The 17,133-nt window shown below is 38.7% G+C and overlaps 1 protein-coding gene across 38 annotated transcripts in view; it reads left to right on the top strand.

Moving 5' to 3' along the window:
* The window catches only part of PPP1R9A (protein phosphatase 1 regulatory subunit 9A), a 349,650-nt gene that overhangs the window by 143,089 nt on the left and 189,428 nt on the right, over positions 1 to 17,133 (top strand). The window lies entirely within an intron of this gene.

Genomic DNA, 17,133 nt, shown 5'->3' with positions numbered 1-17,133 from the left:
GATTATTCTAATTTTTATGTATTCAGGTTTACATATTTTTATTGTTATTTCTTTTGAGTATTATGTCATTCTTTGAAAGGTCTTCTCTAGCAGAGGCTCACATTTAAGATGTACTTGTCTATTTCTTTAGTGCTTTTATAATTTTATTTTACCTTTAGATCTTTGATCCATTGCAAACTTAAGGATCTAGGTTTATTTTTTTTCTCAGATGGTTAAAATATTTTACTTACAAATACTATTTATTAAATATTTCATCTTCCCTTCACGATTTTGAGATACTGCACTTCTCATAAACTTAAGTTGCATATATTTATATATGTATATATTTATATATGGACTTCCTAGGTGCCACTCATGATAAAGAACCTGCCTGCCAACACAGGAGACATAAGAGATATGGGTTCAGTCTCTGGGTCGGGAAGATCCCCGGAAGGAGGGAGGGTATGGCAACCCACTCCAGTATTCTCGCCTGGAGAATCTTATGGCCAGAGAAGCCTAGGGGGCCGCAGTCCATAGGGTCACAAAGAATCAGACACTACTGAAGTGACAGCATACACACACGTATGTGTATATGGTACTTATATGTGTGTATTTGAGTTGAAGCTTTCTGGACTCTTCTCTTTCACCAATCTGACAGTGTACTGCTTTACTAATAATAAGCAATCTTTTTATTATATATTTGTAATATTTAAAAATTCCTCTTATTTCTAGCTACCTTTCCCCAACACTGTTTATCCAGAAATTTCTAGTTCACTCTTTAGTGTAGTTCATTCCTGGAAAACTTAAACTTTTTTGTCATATTTCAAAATATAAGTCCCATGAAATTTGTAAGTTAAAGAGACTGCACTGAGTTTATAAGTTCAGTAGAATTTAATATGGGCTTCCCTTGTGGCTCAGCTGGTAGAGAATCCACCTGCAATGTGGGAGACCCTGGTTCAATTCCTGGGTTAGGAAGATCCCCTGGAGAAGGGATAGGCTACCCACTCCAGTATTCTGGCCTAGAGAATTCCATGGACTGTTTAGTCCATAGGGTCGCAAAGAGTTGGACACGACTTAGCCACTTTCACTTTCAGAATTTAATATCTTAATATTTAGTGGGGAAATTTCTAAGGTAATCATAAACGTGGTATTTTCTTTCTTTAGATTTTCTGTCACTACTACTTATATATGAGAAAGCTATCAGTTTATACATATTAGTTTTATAACCTGACTCCTTACTTATAGTGTTGCTAATATTTTCCAGTTGATTTTTTGGTTTTAATTTTATCCCTTGGAAATTATAGTTATGTCTCTTTCCTTCTAATATTTATGCCATTATTCCAGTGTTTACACCATTTATTTCTTGTTCTTGACTCATGTCACTGGATAATTCTTTGCAGAGTCATCGCTTCAACTTTTTTGAGTGAGTTTATTCTAAATGAGCCTTTTTTGTAAATATATAGTTGGGTTTTAGTTTTTAATCCAGCCTCACGTTCTTATTAATTTCAATAGCTGATTGCTCAGTAAGCAATTATTGTTATGACAGAAATGTTTGATCTTAATTTTACCAGCTTACTGTGTCACAGTTTTTTCTTTCCAGTGCTTCCTTTCTTTTCTAGTTTTTGATTTATGGTTCATGGTTTTGTTATTACCCTTAATAGTGAAATAAATGATTAAAAATTCTAGTTGTATAATCTATATTCTTTTTTAATCAAGTAGAGAGTATTATCAGCTTGTTACTGAATATGAGAATTATTAGTGTGCTTTGAAGGAAATCAGAATATGCCAAACCGGCTATTTTAGCATAAGTTAGTTTGAACTGAAGGTAAGTGAGGAGCACCAGAAATCGAAGGAGCTGTTTGCCTGCCTCCTTTCTGCCTGAAAGCAGGGCATAAATTTTCTTTTGTAAAGGTGAAATAAATGTCCATTTGTAAAAAAGGAAGGTCCTTTCCCACCTCCCTTCCTGTACCAGGAAGAGGGCAGTGATTCTCACCACTGGAGATGACTCGAGTCTGTACGCCAAATGTTTCTGAACAGTTTAAGCCTTACATTTCTGAGTTACCTTTCTGCCATTTACCATCTGTAGGAGTACAAAGTCCTTTTTTCTTTGTTTAGTCATTTCTCACAAATTATGGCCCTGTGGTAAAATAGTCTATGAGGCCCCAGGTGTAGTCTCTCATTTGGGTTTTCTCTTCTTTTCTGTGATGCCCCCAAGATTTAAAGACAGAAATAGTGAGGGGACATATGTACACCTATGGCTGATTCATGTTGATGTTTGACAGAAAACAGCAAACTTCTGTAAAACAATTATCCTTCAATTAAAAAATAAATAAATATAAACAATAAAGACAGCAATAAAATTTGTATGCGTTTTCTTCATTAATATGTTTTTTGTTAATTTAATTTGTCATCCCCATTATAGACCCTAAGAAGGCAGAGAAAAAAATTTTCCTTTCCTACAACTTCCATTTCCTTTTTTTACTTTCCTCTCATTTTTTGATTTTTATTTACTGTTCAGAAAAATGTGAAATCATGTCTTTCTTATAGATTTAATAATGAACAAGCATACTCATATAATATGAGGGCACCAAGTAGATGTTATAACAGGTTCAGAGAAAGTTAGAACAACATAGATTGATATGAGCTAGAAAAATGTTGAGATGGCATGCAAATGAAAGCAGAACTGGTTTTTCTTCAGGATGTCGAAACACTGTCAGGCAGGTCAGAATCTACATATCTGTCTGTGCACTGTAATTTACAAGAGTTGAAAAATATCTCACAGATAACAGTATAATCTCATTTCCTTAACCCAAAGGGGTATGCTACATATGCTGCATAGTTTCCATTGGAACACAAAAAAAGTTTTGAGCTTTTACCTTGAAAATATTTCTGATATTCATTTTATATATTATTATGTAATTTCCAGAGTTGTTTAGCATTCATTCTCTATGTTAGGAGTTAGGAAAACTTTTACTTTAAGGACCAGATAGGAAATATTTTATATCTTGGGGAGCACTTACGGTTTCTGTCATATATTCTTTGTTTTATTGTTTTTATTTTCTTTCTACAATGCGTTGCAAGTGCAAAAACCATTATTAGTTTGTAGGCTGTACAAAAAACAGACCATGGACTGTATTTTGTTGACCTTCACTCTGTACAAATGATTTGAGGGTCAGCATCAGCCTTTTCATGCCATTAGTTGTCAGTTCTTGAGGTCTTCATTTTCATAAATCTCCCGGCTGACTGGTATTCATTATCAAATACACATGAACACATTTTTCCCGAGAAAGCTTATTATAGCAGTGTGGTTATTTTTCATTAGTCTGTGCATACTTCCCAGTGCTTTTATGCACATCAGTAGTGCACCAAGGGCAGGGCAGTGGGAGTGATGTGTTTTAGGTACAGGCCATGCATAGATTCATAATCTGCTGCTACTGCTAAGTTACTTCAGTCATGTCCGACTCTGTGCGACCCCAAAGCCCACTAGGCTCCTATGTCCCTGGGATTCTCCAGGCAAGAACACTGGAGTGGGTTGCCATTTCCTTCTCCAATGCATGAAAGTGAAAAGTGAAAGTAAAGTCGCTCAGTCATGCCCAACTCAGCAACGCCATGGCCTGCAGCCTACCAGGCTCCTCTGTCCATGGGATCTTCCAGGTAAGAGTACTGGAGTGGGGTGCCATTGCCTTCTCCTCATAATCTGCAGAGGATTCTAAAATAATAATAAAGTTGAATAACAGTCTACTCAAGTTCATCTCAACAGTAAATTCAACTGCTGCTTCTGTTCATGATGTACTAACAAGGATTTTATTTACCCTCCTCATTGAAATAACATAAAATGGACAACTGAATGAAGCAATGGCAGTGAAGATATTGGATATCAGGCAGTACCAGACAGTGATCCCTGAGAGATGGGGAAAAAGGTGATTCTGCAATTGCCTAGATTCACCTGAAGGAAGTTACCCAGACCATGGTGCAATAAGCAGAACCCAGGAAGAGGTTATCATTAACAATCACTGAGATGTAGCTGGGGAAGCCAAGACACCTGCAGTCCATGAGTGAGAGAACTGCACAAAAGGAACACCCTAGACATCTCCAGAGGTCCTCCCTTCAAGACTGAGATGATACTGATCTGTGCATGCATGTGAGAAAAGTACTAATGGTCAAGGAATGAAACAACAGAAAGGATGAGACAGAACAGTACCCATATGCCATATCTGGTGTTAAAGAGTGCTTGTTCACAACAGCTAAAGTAGAAGAAAATCTCATAATTCTGTAGGTATTGCTTAGAGTGTCAAAGAAGGGTCTCACTTCCTTAGTGGAGAAAAAAAATAACTCCAGACTAAATGTGACTTTGTATCCTCCTAACAAAAGTTAAAATCAAGACCTGAATGGATGAGACAGTTTCTAAGTAGCTTAACCATATCACAGGAAAAAAAGCTCAAGGGTATTTGTAGAAACACAAAGATACTTCTGATGCAAGAAGTTGAGTAAGATTCACAGTATCTGGCTTTCAGTTAGGAATTTCCAAAATACACAGAAGCAGGGGGGCAAAACCATGGTGAAGGAAAAAAGCGATCTTTTGATTAAGCAAATGGTGGAATTAGTACACAAGGATATTACAATAGATGTGGAAATTATTAGAGATTCAAATTAAACTTCTAGAGATGAAAAAATGCACTGGTTGGATTTACTGCATGTTAGACAGTCAACCAGTGCCTTGTACCTCCCCAGCAGACACTCAGACAAACTTCTGTCTCAGTCTCTGTGGGGTCGCTGGGACCTGTGTCTCCTGCAGAGGTACAGCTTAACAGTGACTGCCACGGGGCAGGAGCTCTGGGTGCAGTAGACCTGGGTATGGCATAAGCCCGCTTGGAGGAGGCTGCCATTAACCCCACCATAGAGCTGCCAGAACTTATACAGAACTGGGGAAACAGACTCTTGGAGGGCACAAAAAAAAAACTTGTGAGCACCAGGACTCAGGAGAAAGGAGCAGTGACCCCAAAGGAGACTGATCCAGACTTGCCTGTGAGTGTTCAGGAGGCTCTGGTGGAGGCATGGGTCTGTGGTGGCCTGCATCAGGGTTGGGGGCGCTGAGTGTAAAAGTGCATGCATGGAACCTTTTGAAAGAGGTCTCCATTATCCTCATTACCTCCACCAAAGTTTGGCCTCAAGTCAAACAGCAGGGAGGGAACATAACCCTGCCCTTCAGCAGAAAATTGGATTAAAGATTTACTGAGCATGCCCCCACCCCATCGGAACAAGACCCAGTTTCCCCCTCAGTCAGTCTCCTATCAGGAAGCTTCCATAAGCCTCTTACCCTTCTCTATCAGAGGGCCGACAGACTGATAATCACAACCACAGAAAAGTAACCAATCTGATCACATGGAACACAGCCTTGTCTAACTCAGTGAAACTATGAGCCATGCGATGTAGGGCCACCAAAGACGATGGGTCATGGTGGAGAGTTCTGACAAAACGTGGTCCACTGGAGAAGGGAATGGCAAACCACTTCAGTATTCCTGCCTTGAGAACTCCACGAACAGTGTGAAAAGGCAAAAAGATAGGACATTGAAAGATGAGCTCCCCAGGTCAGTAGGTGCCCAATATGCTACTGGAGATCAGTAGAGAAAAAACTCCAGAAAGAATGAAGAGATGGAGCCAAAGCAAAAACAGCACCCCATTGTGGATGTGACTGGGGATGGAAGTCAAGTCCCATGCTGGAAAGAGCAATATTGCATAGGAACCTGGAATGTTCGGTCCATGAATCAAGGCAAATCGGAAGTGGTCAAACAGGAGATGGCAACAGTGAATATTGACATTTTAGGAATCAGTGAACTATAATGGACTGGAATGGGTGAATTTAACTCAAATGACTATTATATCTATTATATATATATAATATATATATAATATATATATTTTATTATATATATTATATATTGTATTGTATATATTATATTATTATATATATTTGGCAATGCCAAAGAATGCTCAAACTACCACACAATTGTGCTCATCTCACACTTAGTAAAGTAATGCTCAAAATTATCCAAGCCAGGCTTCAGCAATACGTGAACCATGAACTTCCAGATGTTCAAGCTGGTTTTAGAAAAGGCAGAGGAACCAGAGATCAAATTGCCAACATGTGCTGGATCATCAAAAAAGCAAGAGAGTTCCAGAAAAACAACTATTTCTGCTTTATTGACTATGCCAAAGCCTTTGACTGTGTGGATCACAACAAATTGTGGAAAATTCTTCAAGAGATGGGCATACCAGACCACCTGACCTGCCTCTTGAGAAACCTATATACAGGTCAGGAAACAACAGTTAGAACTGGACATGGAACAACAGACTGGTTCCAAATAGGAAAAGGAGTATGTCAAGGCTGTATATTGTCACCCTGCTTATTTAACTTCTATGCAGAGTACATCATGAGAAATGCTGGGCTGGAAGAAGCACAAGCTGGAATCAAGATTGCCGGGAGAAATATCAATAACCTCAGATATGCAGATGATACCACCCTTATGGCAGAAACTGAAGAGGAACTAAAAAGCCTCTTGATGAAAGTGAAAGAGGAGACTGAAAAAGTTGGCTTAAAGCTAGTGGAGGTGATGGAATTCCAATTGAGCTATTTCAAATCCTAAAAGATGATGCTGTGAAAGTGCTGCACTCAATATGCCAGCAAATTTGGAAAACTCATCAGTGGCCACAGGATTGGAAAAGGTCAGTTTTCATTCCAATCCCAAAGAAAGGTAATGCCAAAGAATGCTCAAACTACTGCACAGTTGCACTCATCTCATAGGTTATCAAAGTAATGCTCAAAATTCTCTAAGCCAGACTTGAACAGTACCTGAACCGTGAACATCCAAATGTTCAAGCTGGATTTAGAAAAGGCAAAGGAACTAGACATCATATTGCCAACATCCGTTGGATCATCGAAAAAGCAAGAGAGTTCCAGAAGAACATCTACCTCTTCTTTATCAACTATGCCAAAGCTTTGACTGTGTGGATCACAACAAACTGTGGAAAATTCTTCAAGAGATGGGAATACCGGACCACCTGACTTGCCTCCTGAGAATCTGCATGCAGGTCAGGAGACAATAGTTAGAAGTGGACATGGAACAACAGACTGGTTGCAAATAGGGAATGGAGTATGTCAAGGCTATATATTGTCACCCTACTTATTTAACTTATATGCAGAGTACATCATGAGAAATGCTGGGCTGGATGAAGCACAAGCTGGAATTAGGATTGCTGGGAGAAATGTCAATCCTCAAATATGCAGATGACACCACCCTTATGGCAGAAAGTGAAGAACTAAAGAGCCTCTTGATGAAAGTGAAAGAGGAGAGTGAAAAGTTGGCTTAAAACTCAACTTTCAGAAAAGTAAGATCGTGACATCTGGTCCCATCACTTCATGCAAATAGATTGGGAAGCAATGGAAACAGTGTCAGACTTTATTTTGGGGGGCTCCAAAATCACTGCAGATGGTGACTGCAGCCATGAAATTAAAAGACGCTTAGTCCTTGGAAGGAAAGTTATGATCAACCTAGACAGCATATTAAGAAGCAGAGACATTACTTTGCCAACAAAGGTCTGTCTAGTCAAGGCTACAGTTTTTCCAGTAGTCATGCATGGATATGAGAGTTGGACTATAAAGAAAGCTGAGCACCAAAGAATTGATGCTTTGAACTGTGGTGTTGGAGAATACTTTTGAGAGTCCCTTGGAATGCAGGGAGATCCAGCCAGTCCATCCTAAAGGAAATCAGTCCCAAATATTCATTGGAAGGACTGATACTGAAGCTGAAGCTCCAATACTGTGGCCACCTGATGCGAAGAGCTGACTTATTGGAAAAGGCCCTTATGCTGGGAAAGATTGAAGGTGTCAGGACTAGGTGACGACAGAGGATGAGATGGTTGGATGGCATCACTGACTCAATTGATATGAGTTTGAGTAAACTCCGGGAGTTGGTGATGGGACAGGGAATCCTGGCATGCTACCGTCCATGGGGTCGCAAAGAGTTGGATATGAACTCTTGGATATGGACTGAACTGAACTGAGACAGTCACCAAATAAAGATAGTGGAAGGGATGATGTTGTAATAGAAGTTCTCCAAATTGAAACAGAATGAAAAAAAATGAAAAAAATGATTGGGAAAAAATACTGAAAGGTACATCAGTAAACTGTGAGATAAGCTATATAGTCAAATAAACGTTAGTGTATTACCAAACTTATGTTCAGCTGCTTGACTCTCAAAAGCCAGTAATCAAGAGGGAAGTGTCAATAGAAATGAAAAGAGCATTATTCACAAAAGCCAGCAATCTGGGGAGAAGATAGAATGATGTCCCAAGACCAATTCCAGAGATTCTGCTTAGCCAGGACAGTTTTTAAAGGGATAAAGTCAGGGGTGGGTTGGGAGGCCTGGGAGGGGAGGTGCAGAGACGACACTCAGTGAATCATCCATGCAGAAGGTTGGGTTCTGCATCATTCTACATCTCGTGTAAGCTGGTAGACTCTCACTTCAGGTATTATCTTGCCTGTGTGGTCTGCGTGCAGGATTGCTTAGGGGGGCGTGTTTGGTGGAGAGCTAGTCATTCTTTTACTATTTAATTGTTCAGTCTTCTTTTTATATAGGAAAAGAATCCACAGGTTAATTGGATTGTTTCAAGGTTCACTTCAGTTCTGTTCAGTCGCTCAGTCGTGTCCAACTCTTTGCAACCCCATGGACTACAGCACGCCAGGCCTCCTTGTCTATCACCAACGAGTTTACTCAAACTCATGTTCGTTGAGTCAGTGATGCCATCCAACCATCTCATCCTCTGTCGTCCCTATCTCCTCCTGCCTTCGATCTTTCCCAGCATCCAAGTCTTTTCACCTCTTCGCATGAGGTGGCCACAGTATTGGAGTTTCAGCTTCAACATCAGTCCTTCCAATGAACACCCAGGGCTGATCTCCTTTAGGATGGACTGGTTGGATATCCTTGCATTCCAAGGCACTCTCAAGAGTTTTCTCCAACATCACAGTTCAAAAGCATCAATTCTTTGGCACTCAGCTTTCTTTATAGTCCAACTCTCACATCCATACATGACTACTGGAAAAACTGTAGCCTTGACTGGACAGAACTTTGTCGGCAAAGTAATGTCTCTGCTTTTTAATATGCTATCTAGGTTGGTCATAACTTTCCTTCCAATGACTGTCTTTTAATTTCATGGCTACAGTCACCATCTGCAGTGATTTTGGAACCTAGAAAAATAAAGTCAGCCACTGTTTCCACTGTTTCCCCATCTATTTGCCATGAAGTGATGGGAACGGATGCCATGATCTTAGTTTTCTGAATGTTGATCTTTAAGCCAACATTCAAGGTTAACTTTGAAGGTTAGAGGGTAACAGAAATGGGCAAACAAGAAAGGAGCAAAGGAACTGTTTTTAATTAATTCCTCACTGTCAAACATTATTTCATTCTATGGGATTAGGGGTTAAGATCCATATTCTGTAACTTTGGAAACTCAAGAAAGGATATAGACTACGTTTGAATTTCAGCTCAAGAGCAGTAAAGATAATATCAAGAAAAATAGCAAACATAACTTATAAAGTAGCTGATACTTTAAACAAGAAGTCATTGAAATTCATGAAAATGCCCTTTCACTTCAGAAAAAGAGTTTAGAATATGAGAGGGCTAAAAGAATAAGGCTGGTCAAAGTATTGTAATTTCATTGGTTAAAGCCGCCTAACACATTTATTGTAGCTGCACTGAGAATGTGAGTCTGTCTTCTCATTTCCTCTCCCTTTAAGGACAGAAGTAAACAGAAAGATGTGAATATGCTGCACCAGGTGTGTACTTTGATGCTATTGAGAAATTGGTGATATATTCTGAATTTCTCTCTCTAATCAGATTATTTCTCTAATCAGTTTATTTAAAAATAAATATTTCTTGTATTTAATTTAAATACAAACATTAACTGTAGTTCATTATAAATTTTAATCTCCTTATTCTAATTTTATTTGAAACTAAAAATAAATTTTCTTTATTCACAGTACTATTGAATTCTTAATATGGGCAGTCTCTTTGCTAGATCATGGTCTATAATGCTTGAAGGACTTAGTTTCCTGGTTAAACATGAAACATGATGAAATATTTATAGTAAAGGGGCAGATGATCTAATATATTTGAGTTTCCCATGGAACATTATTCTTTGGGATGTTTACAGGTGTGCTGAAAAAAAAAATAAGTTTATCCAATCCTGGGCTTTGTTATTTTCTAGTTGTTATTGTCTTTATTGTTTTGTAATCCCAGGTCTTCTCTGTGGCTTTAATCTCATAATACTCATCATGAATGTAGTGTTTGATTATCTCTCAGGTGTATGTAGCCAGGAAATCCTTTTTAAGGCAACACCTATAAATATCTGCTGGAACTGAACCAAGGTCACCAGTTTGTAATAGAAGAGAGTATAAAACTTGAGTGGAAAAAGCTCTTAACTCATGAAAGGGAATTCTAGTTCTTTCACATAGTTTGAGATCTCGAGACTGATGGAGATACTGGTAAGAGTGTTATCAGGAGTGTGTGTGTGTGTGTGTGTGTGTGTGTGTGCGCGTGCACATGTGCCCTCAGTCATGTCTGATTCTTTGTAACCCGATGGACTATAGCCCGCCAGTAATTTTCCAGACAAGAATACTGGAGTGGGTTCCATTTCCTTCTCAGGAGGATCCCCTGGGACCCCCAGGGTTTGAACCTACATCTCTTGCATCTCCTGCATTGGCAGGCAGATTATTTACCACCGGTGCCACCTGCAAATCCCAGGGAGGAGATGGGAAGTGAGAATATTTAAAAGTCTTCTAAGGTCTGTTATATTGTTGGGATTTTGGTAGCTTATAAGAATCTTTTGAAGGTATTTAAATTTGAAACAAACAAGAAACTTGTCTCTCTAAGCAGAGCACAGTCCTGATGAAATTCACATTTTTAGAAGAGTGGTGACAGTATGGGGTGATTAGAGTGGTACCTGAATAGATACTACGAGGAGACCCAACCAGTCCATCCTAAAGCAGATCAGTCCTGGGTGTTCATTGGAAAAACTGATGTTAAAGCTGAAACTCCAATACTTTGGCCACTTGATGCGAAGAGCTGACTCATTTGAAAAGACAGACCCTGATGCTGGGAAAGATTGAGGGCAGGAGGAGAAGGGGACGACAGAGGATGAGATGGTTGTATGGCATCACTGACTCGATGGACGTGGGTTTGGGTGGACTCTGGGAGTTGGTGATGGACAGGGAGGCCTGGTGTGCTGCGGTTCATGGGGTCGCAAAGAGTCAGACGTGACTGAGTAACTGAACTGAACTGACTGAATAGATGCTGATAATTGAATTGATTAATAATAATTTAATGTGTCAATGAGAAGAGCTTCTGTCACTGTGGGGGAGAGAAAGAAACTCAGATTATTTAAGAAGGTGGAGTATACTGGGCCCATACCTCTGATTTTTTACTTGAAGAGACTTAAATGGATGGTAGTATCCTTACAAAAGTCTCTCTCTCTCTTTTTTTTTTAAAGAACATGGTATGCTGTATTACATGCTTTCTAAGTTTATTTTAGAAAGCATGAAATTAAAAGACGCTTACTCCTTGGAAGGAAAGTTATGACCAACCTAGATAGCATATTGAAAAGCAGAGACATTACTTTGCCAACAAAGGTCTGTCTAGGAAGGCTATGGTTTTTCCTGTGGTCATGTATGGATGTGAGAGTTGGACAGTGAAGAAGGCTGAGCACCAAAGAATTGATGCTTTTGAACTGTGGTTTTGGAGAAGACTCTTGAGAGTCCCTTGGACTGCAAGGAGATCGAACCAGTCCATCCTGAAGGAGATCAGCCCTGGGATTTCTTTGGAAGGAATGATGCTAAAGCTGAAACTCCAGTACTTTGGCCACCTCATGCAAAGAGTTGACTCATTGGAAAAGACTCTGATGCTGGGAGGGATTGGGGGCAGGAGGAGAAGGGGACGACAGAGGATGAGATGGCTGGATGGCATCACTGACTTGATGGACGTGAGTCTGGGTGAACTCCGGGAGTTGGTGATGGACAGGGAGGCCTGGCGTGCTGCGATTCATGGGGTCGCAGAGTCGAACACGACTGAGCGACTGAACTGAACTGAACTGAAGTTTATTATGGAAGTTTTACTGAAGTTAGTAAGTAGTCAGAAAGCTCTGTGCAATTGGAGAAGCTGAAAGATAAAAGAGGATTAACTACACCCATAATGGTCTGTATTCCTGCCCAAACTTTCTTCTTTTTGAGGTTTAGAGTTTCAGGATCCTAACAGACAGTATTTCCCTTTTCTGATAAAACTGCACCACATGTGAGGTAACTTGAGAAGTCTACAGCTATAGAGATCAAAATTCCCTTAGTAAAGAATAGGTATGGGGTGTACCTTAGGTTGTAGGGCCATCAGTCTTCCTAAATTCTGGACTCCAAAATTAGACTTGCCGCTCAGTTCCTGCTGACAGTGGAAGGCAACAGGGCTCTCCAGCGAAGAGAAAGCTCTATGAATAAAACATTGAAGAACAGATCAGAATATGGGCATCTGCTTCCAAAAAAGAAGAGCAGAGTCACACAACCCTAGTTTCTTATCCCTAAAGGACCACCAGATAAGTAAATCAGTTTTACCTGGGTCTGGAGGCATACACTAACGTTCCGTCCCATGACAAATAAAGCCAGGGGAAAGGGATTCCTTTTCTCCCAGTCAGTGGCACTGCTAAGACTGAAAACCATTTATGGAATGATAATATTGTACTTTCAAATAGCAGATTGTTATAGTTTTGGAATTTTAGAGATGCAGTTGATCTTAGAGACCATTTACTTCACTCCTTGCAGTTTTACAGATGAGGAAAATGTGAACCTAAAAAGGTCAACTTTCTTAAGATAAAACAAGTGAAAGAGCGATACTGGAGTCACCATGTAGACATCTGTTTATGAGCAGGAATGCTATGTATTGTGTTTTCAACAGAAAATTTAGTCTCTTCATTTCCCTTTTCCATGTAGAAAACAAACATATTTAACAAAAATAAAGTGAATTCATAATCCTGCCGCCTCAAAACAACCACTATCATATTTATGTACTTTCTTTTCAAAAGCTTTTTAATGCTTAAAACGCATATGTGAAGTATAACTGCAATTGGAAGTTCCAAATTGAAATTGTTTTCTGAGGAGGGCTTGTTTTGGTTCAGGTGAGAGGTCTTATTTTGCTACCTTTTTTTTTTTTTTTTTTTAATAGAGGACCATTCTGAAGGAATACAGGGTAGTATCAAGAATACTCTATGGCACTTCTTGAAATTACTGTTCTAACATCAAATTTGATTAACTGTGTGATCTTGGATTGCTTCCCTGAAACTAAAATAACAGATTAGACCAGATATGGCACATATGTTTCTTTTGTCCTTCTCCTGTCTTGCTCGCTTATCAGTGACTACATTGGAGATGATGGGAGGTGGCTGAAGTCAGCTCACATCACTCACCTGGTTAATCCATTGAAGAATGAAGGGGAGTATCATGTGTGGTGTCTATTTGTATCCCCATTTGGGCAATTGCCAAGATCCCATCTGGTTGTAAAATTATGTGGCTATATAAATTAGAAACTATTTTTTCCAACTTAGACCAATTTATAGTTTTACTGACTTCTTATTTATTTTATTGGAATATAGTTGATTTACCTGAGTTTTAAATAAAAGTCATATTCTTCAGACTAATCAGTCAGTTTGCCATGCTTGTCTATAGATGTAACTCAGGGATCAGTTCTGTTTTCATATGATGAAAAAACTCATTCTGCATAAATGCACAAACAGCCCAGGAAACTTCAGCCAAAGCATGGTAATAGTTTTTTGTTCAGCATGAGCAGTGATTTTCCACTGAGCAGACCCTCAGCCAGATGTCTGAAAGAAGAGAATGTACAGCTGACTTCCCTGTAACCTATTCTCAGAATTAAAACCAGTAACTAAGCTCTCTTGCGCAGAAAGTGGGATCTAGATCTTCTTTGTTATTGAGGATCAAGGCTTTTATATCGTCTTAGTATTTAAGGTGGAAACTCTGAAATGAATTTTTTTGGTCAATGATACCACAACTAGAAAGTGTAGTTCCTAACTGCTTAGCACATACAAGCTTATTATATTAAAAAACCTTAATGTAATTTTGTTTTGCATTTAAGATTTACAAAGCAGATAGTGTGTTTATTCCTTAGTCTCATCATTGCAAACATCAGTTATTACAATATAAATTAATGTGGTACACATTATTAAAATATATTTTAAATTAATATAAAGTCAGATAAACTTACTATTACGTATGTGAAAGACTTATGCTTGTTGATCATTAAACATTTGGTATTGTTTTTCACTTATTTATCAACACTATATATTTTAAAAGATAGATAAGTATAAAGAAAATAGTTTATAAATTTAAAATTTATAAATCCCAAATTGTTTTATCTATATGTATATGTATAATTAGGATCATTCATATTCTGTGTGTACATACACACACACATGGTTTTATAATTTTTTCAGTATCATATATTTGAACATTTTTGTATCATTACATAATCTTACAAAGCATGATGATTATGTTACATCCATAAGGATCAGTGTGTTCCATCTTATGGATATTCCATTATTTATTTATCCTTCCTTTTTTGCTTAGCTTGTTTTGATTTTTTCCTCTTTTATAAATAATACTATGATTAATGTCAATGTACATACATTTCTGGGTGAGTATAATCTATGATTCCATTAGATTAAATCCTTAAAATCTACTAGGTCAATTGAAGTAAAATATCATATTCTAATGCATATATATGGAATCTAGAAAAATGGTATTGAAGAATTTATTTACAGAACAGCAATGGAGAAACAGACATAAAGAATAGACTTATGGACATGGGGAGAGGGGAGGAGAGGGTGAGATGTATGGAAAGAGTAACACGGAAACTTGCATTATCATCTGTAAAATAGACAGCCAACGGGAATTTGTTGTTTGACTCAGGAAACTCAAACAAGGGCTCAGTATCAACCTGGAGGGGTGGGATGGTGGGGGAGATGAGAGGGAGGTTCAAAAGGGAGGGTATACATGTATACCTATGGCTGATTCATGTTGAGGTTTGACAGAAAACAACTAAATTTTGTAAAGGATTTATCCAATAAAAAAAATTTAAAAATCTATTAGGTCAATTGATTTTAAAGTTTTCAAGATTTTTAACATATTGCTCTCTACAAACTTGTACCAGTTTACTTTATTCATAGTATATTAGAGTGATAGTTTGTCCCTTTGCCTGCTTTTAAATCTTTGTAAATAAAAAATAACTCATGTAATTTGCATTTCTTCATTTTCTAGTGAGTTTGAATCCCAACCCCCCTCCCCCTCATTTATTGGTCCTTTGCAGTGTAGAGTGTATGGGTCTTTGTGTGTATGTGTGTGTATGTGCATATGTGTGTGTGTGTGTGTTGTTTATTCTACATGGGGTGCTTATTTTATATTTCGGTGTTTCTAATCATGCTTCCTCTACTAAAGCTGTAGGTATTGGGGAAAGGCATGAAATTTTAATCCAGCCATATCTGGGCTTAGATTTCTGTTGCCACATGTTTTTTCCATGTGTTTTTGAGCAAACTACCTGTCATCTCTCAGCCTGATGTTCACTGATCTGCAAAATAGGACCAGTATGGGACACTTATTGCAGAAGAGTCACTTTGTGATAGGTATGATTATCTTCTTCTTGCTCATCTCCTCATTATCACCTTCAGTTCAGTTCAGTCGCTCAGTCGTGTCTGACTCTTTGTGACCCCATGAACCGCAGCAAGCCAGGCTTTCCTGTCCATCACCAACTCCCAGAGTTTACTCAAATTCTGTTCATTGAGTCAGTGATGCCATGCAACCATCTCATCCTCTCTTGTCCCCTTTTCCTCCCACCTTCAATCTTTCCCAGCATCAGGGTCTTTTCCAGTGAGTCAGTTCTTCGCATCAGGTGGCCACAGTATTGGAGCTTCAGTTTCAGCGTCAGTCCTTCCAGTGAATATTCGGGACCAATTTCCTTTAGGATTGACTAGTTTGATTCCTTGCAGTCCAAGTGACTTTCAAGAGTCTTCTCCAACACCACAGTTCAAAAGCATCAATTCTTCAGTGCTCAGCTTTCTTTATAGTCCAGCTCTCATGTCCATACATGACTTCTGGAAAAAAAAAAAAAAAACAATAGCTTTGACAAGACAGACCTTTGTCCACAAAGTAATGTCTCTGCTTTTTAATATGCTGTCTAGGTTGGTCATAACTTTCCTTCCAAGGAGCAAGCATCTTTTAATTTCATGGCTGCAGTCACCAAACTGCAGTGATTTTTGAGCCCCCCAAAATAAAGTCTGTCACTGTTTCCATTGTTTCCCCATCTTTTTGCCATGACGTGATGGGAACAGGTGCCATGATCTCTGTTTTCTGAATGTTGAGTTGTAAGCCAACTTTTTCACTGTCTTGTTATACTTTCATCAAGAGGCTCTTTAGTTCTTCTTCACTTTCTGCCATAAGGGTGGTGTCATCTGCATATCTGAGGTTATTGATATTTATTCCGGCAATCTTGATCCCAGCCTATCCTTCTTCCAACCCAGCATTTCTCATGATGTACTCTGGATATAAGTTAAATAAGCAGGGTGACAATATACAGCCTTGACGTACTCCTTTACCTCTTTGGAACCAGTATGTTGTTCCATGTCCAGTTCTAAGTGTTGCTTCCTGACATGCATACAGATTTCTCAGGAGGCAGGTCAGGTGGTCTGGTATTCCCATCTCTTGAAGAATTTTCCACAGTTTGTTGTGATCCATAAAGTCAAAGGCTTTGGCATAGTCAATAAAGCAGAAGTAGATGTTTTTCCAGAATTCTCTTGCTTTTTCGATGATCCAGCAGATTTTGGCAGTTTGTTCTCTGGTTTCTCTGCCGTTTCTCAACCCAGCTTGTACAGATGAAAGTTCTCAGTTCATATACTGCTGAATGCTGGCTTGAACAATTTTGAGCATTACCTTGCTAGCATGTGAAATGAGCACAATTGTGCAGTAGTTTAAACGTTCTTTCACATTGCTTTTCTTTGGGATTGAAATGAAAACTGACCTTTTCCAGTCTTGTGGTCATGGCTGAGTTTTCCAAA

Source organism: Bos grunniens, chromosome 4 (assembly GCF_055505025.1).
Source record: "Bos grunniens cultivar Pamir isolate PY7600 chromosome 4, Bosgru_T2T1.0, whole genome shotgun sequence".
Classification (NCBI taxonomy): domain Eukaryota; kingdom Metazoa; phylum Chordata; class Mammalia; order Artiodactyla; family Bovidae; genus Bos; species Bos grunniens.
This window is presented reverse-complemented; position numbering and strand designations above follow the sequence as displayed.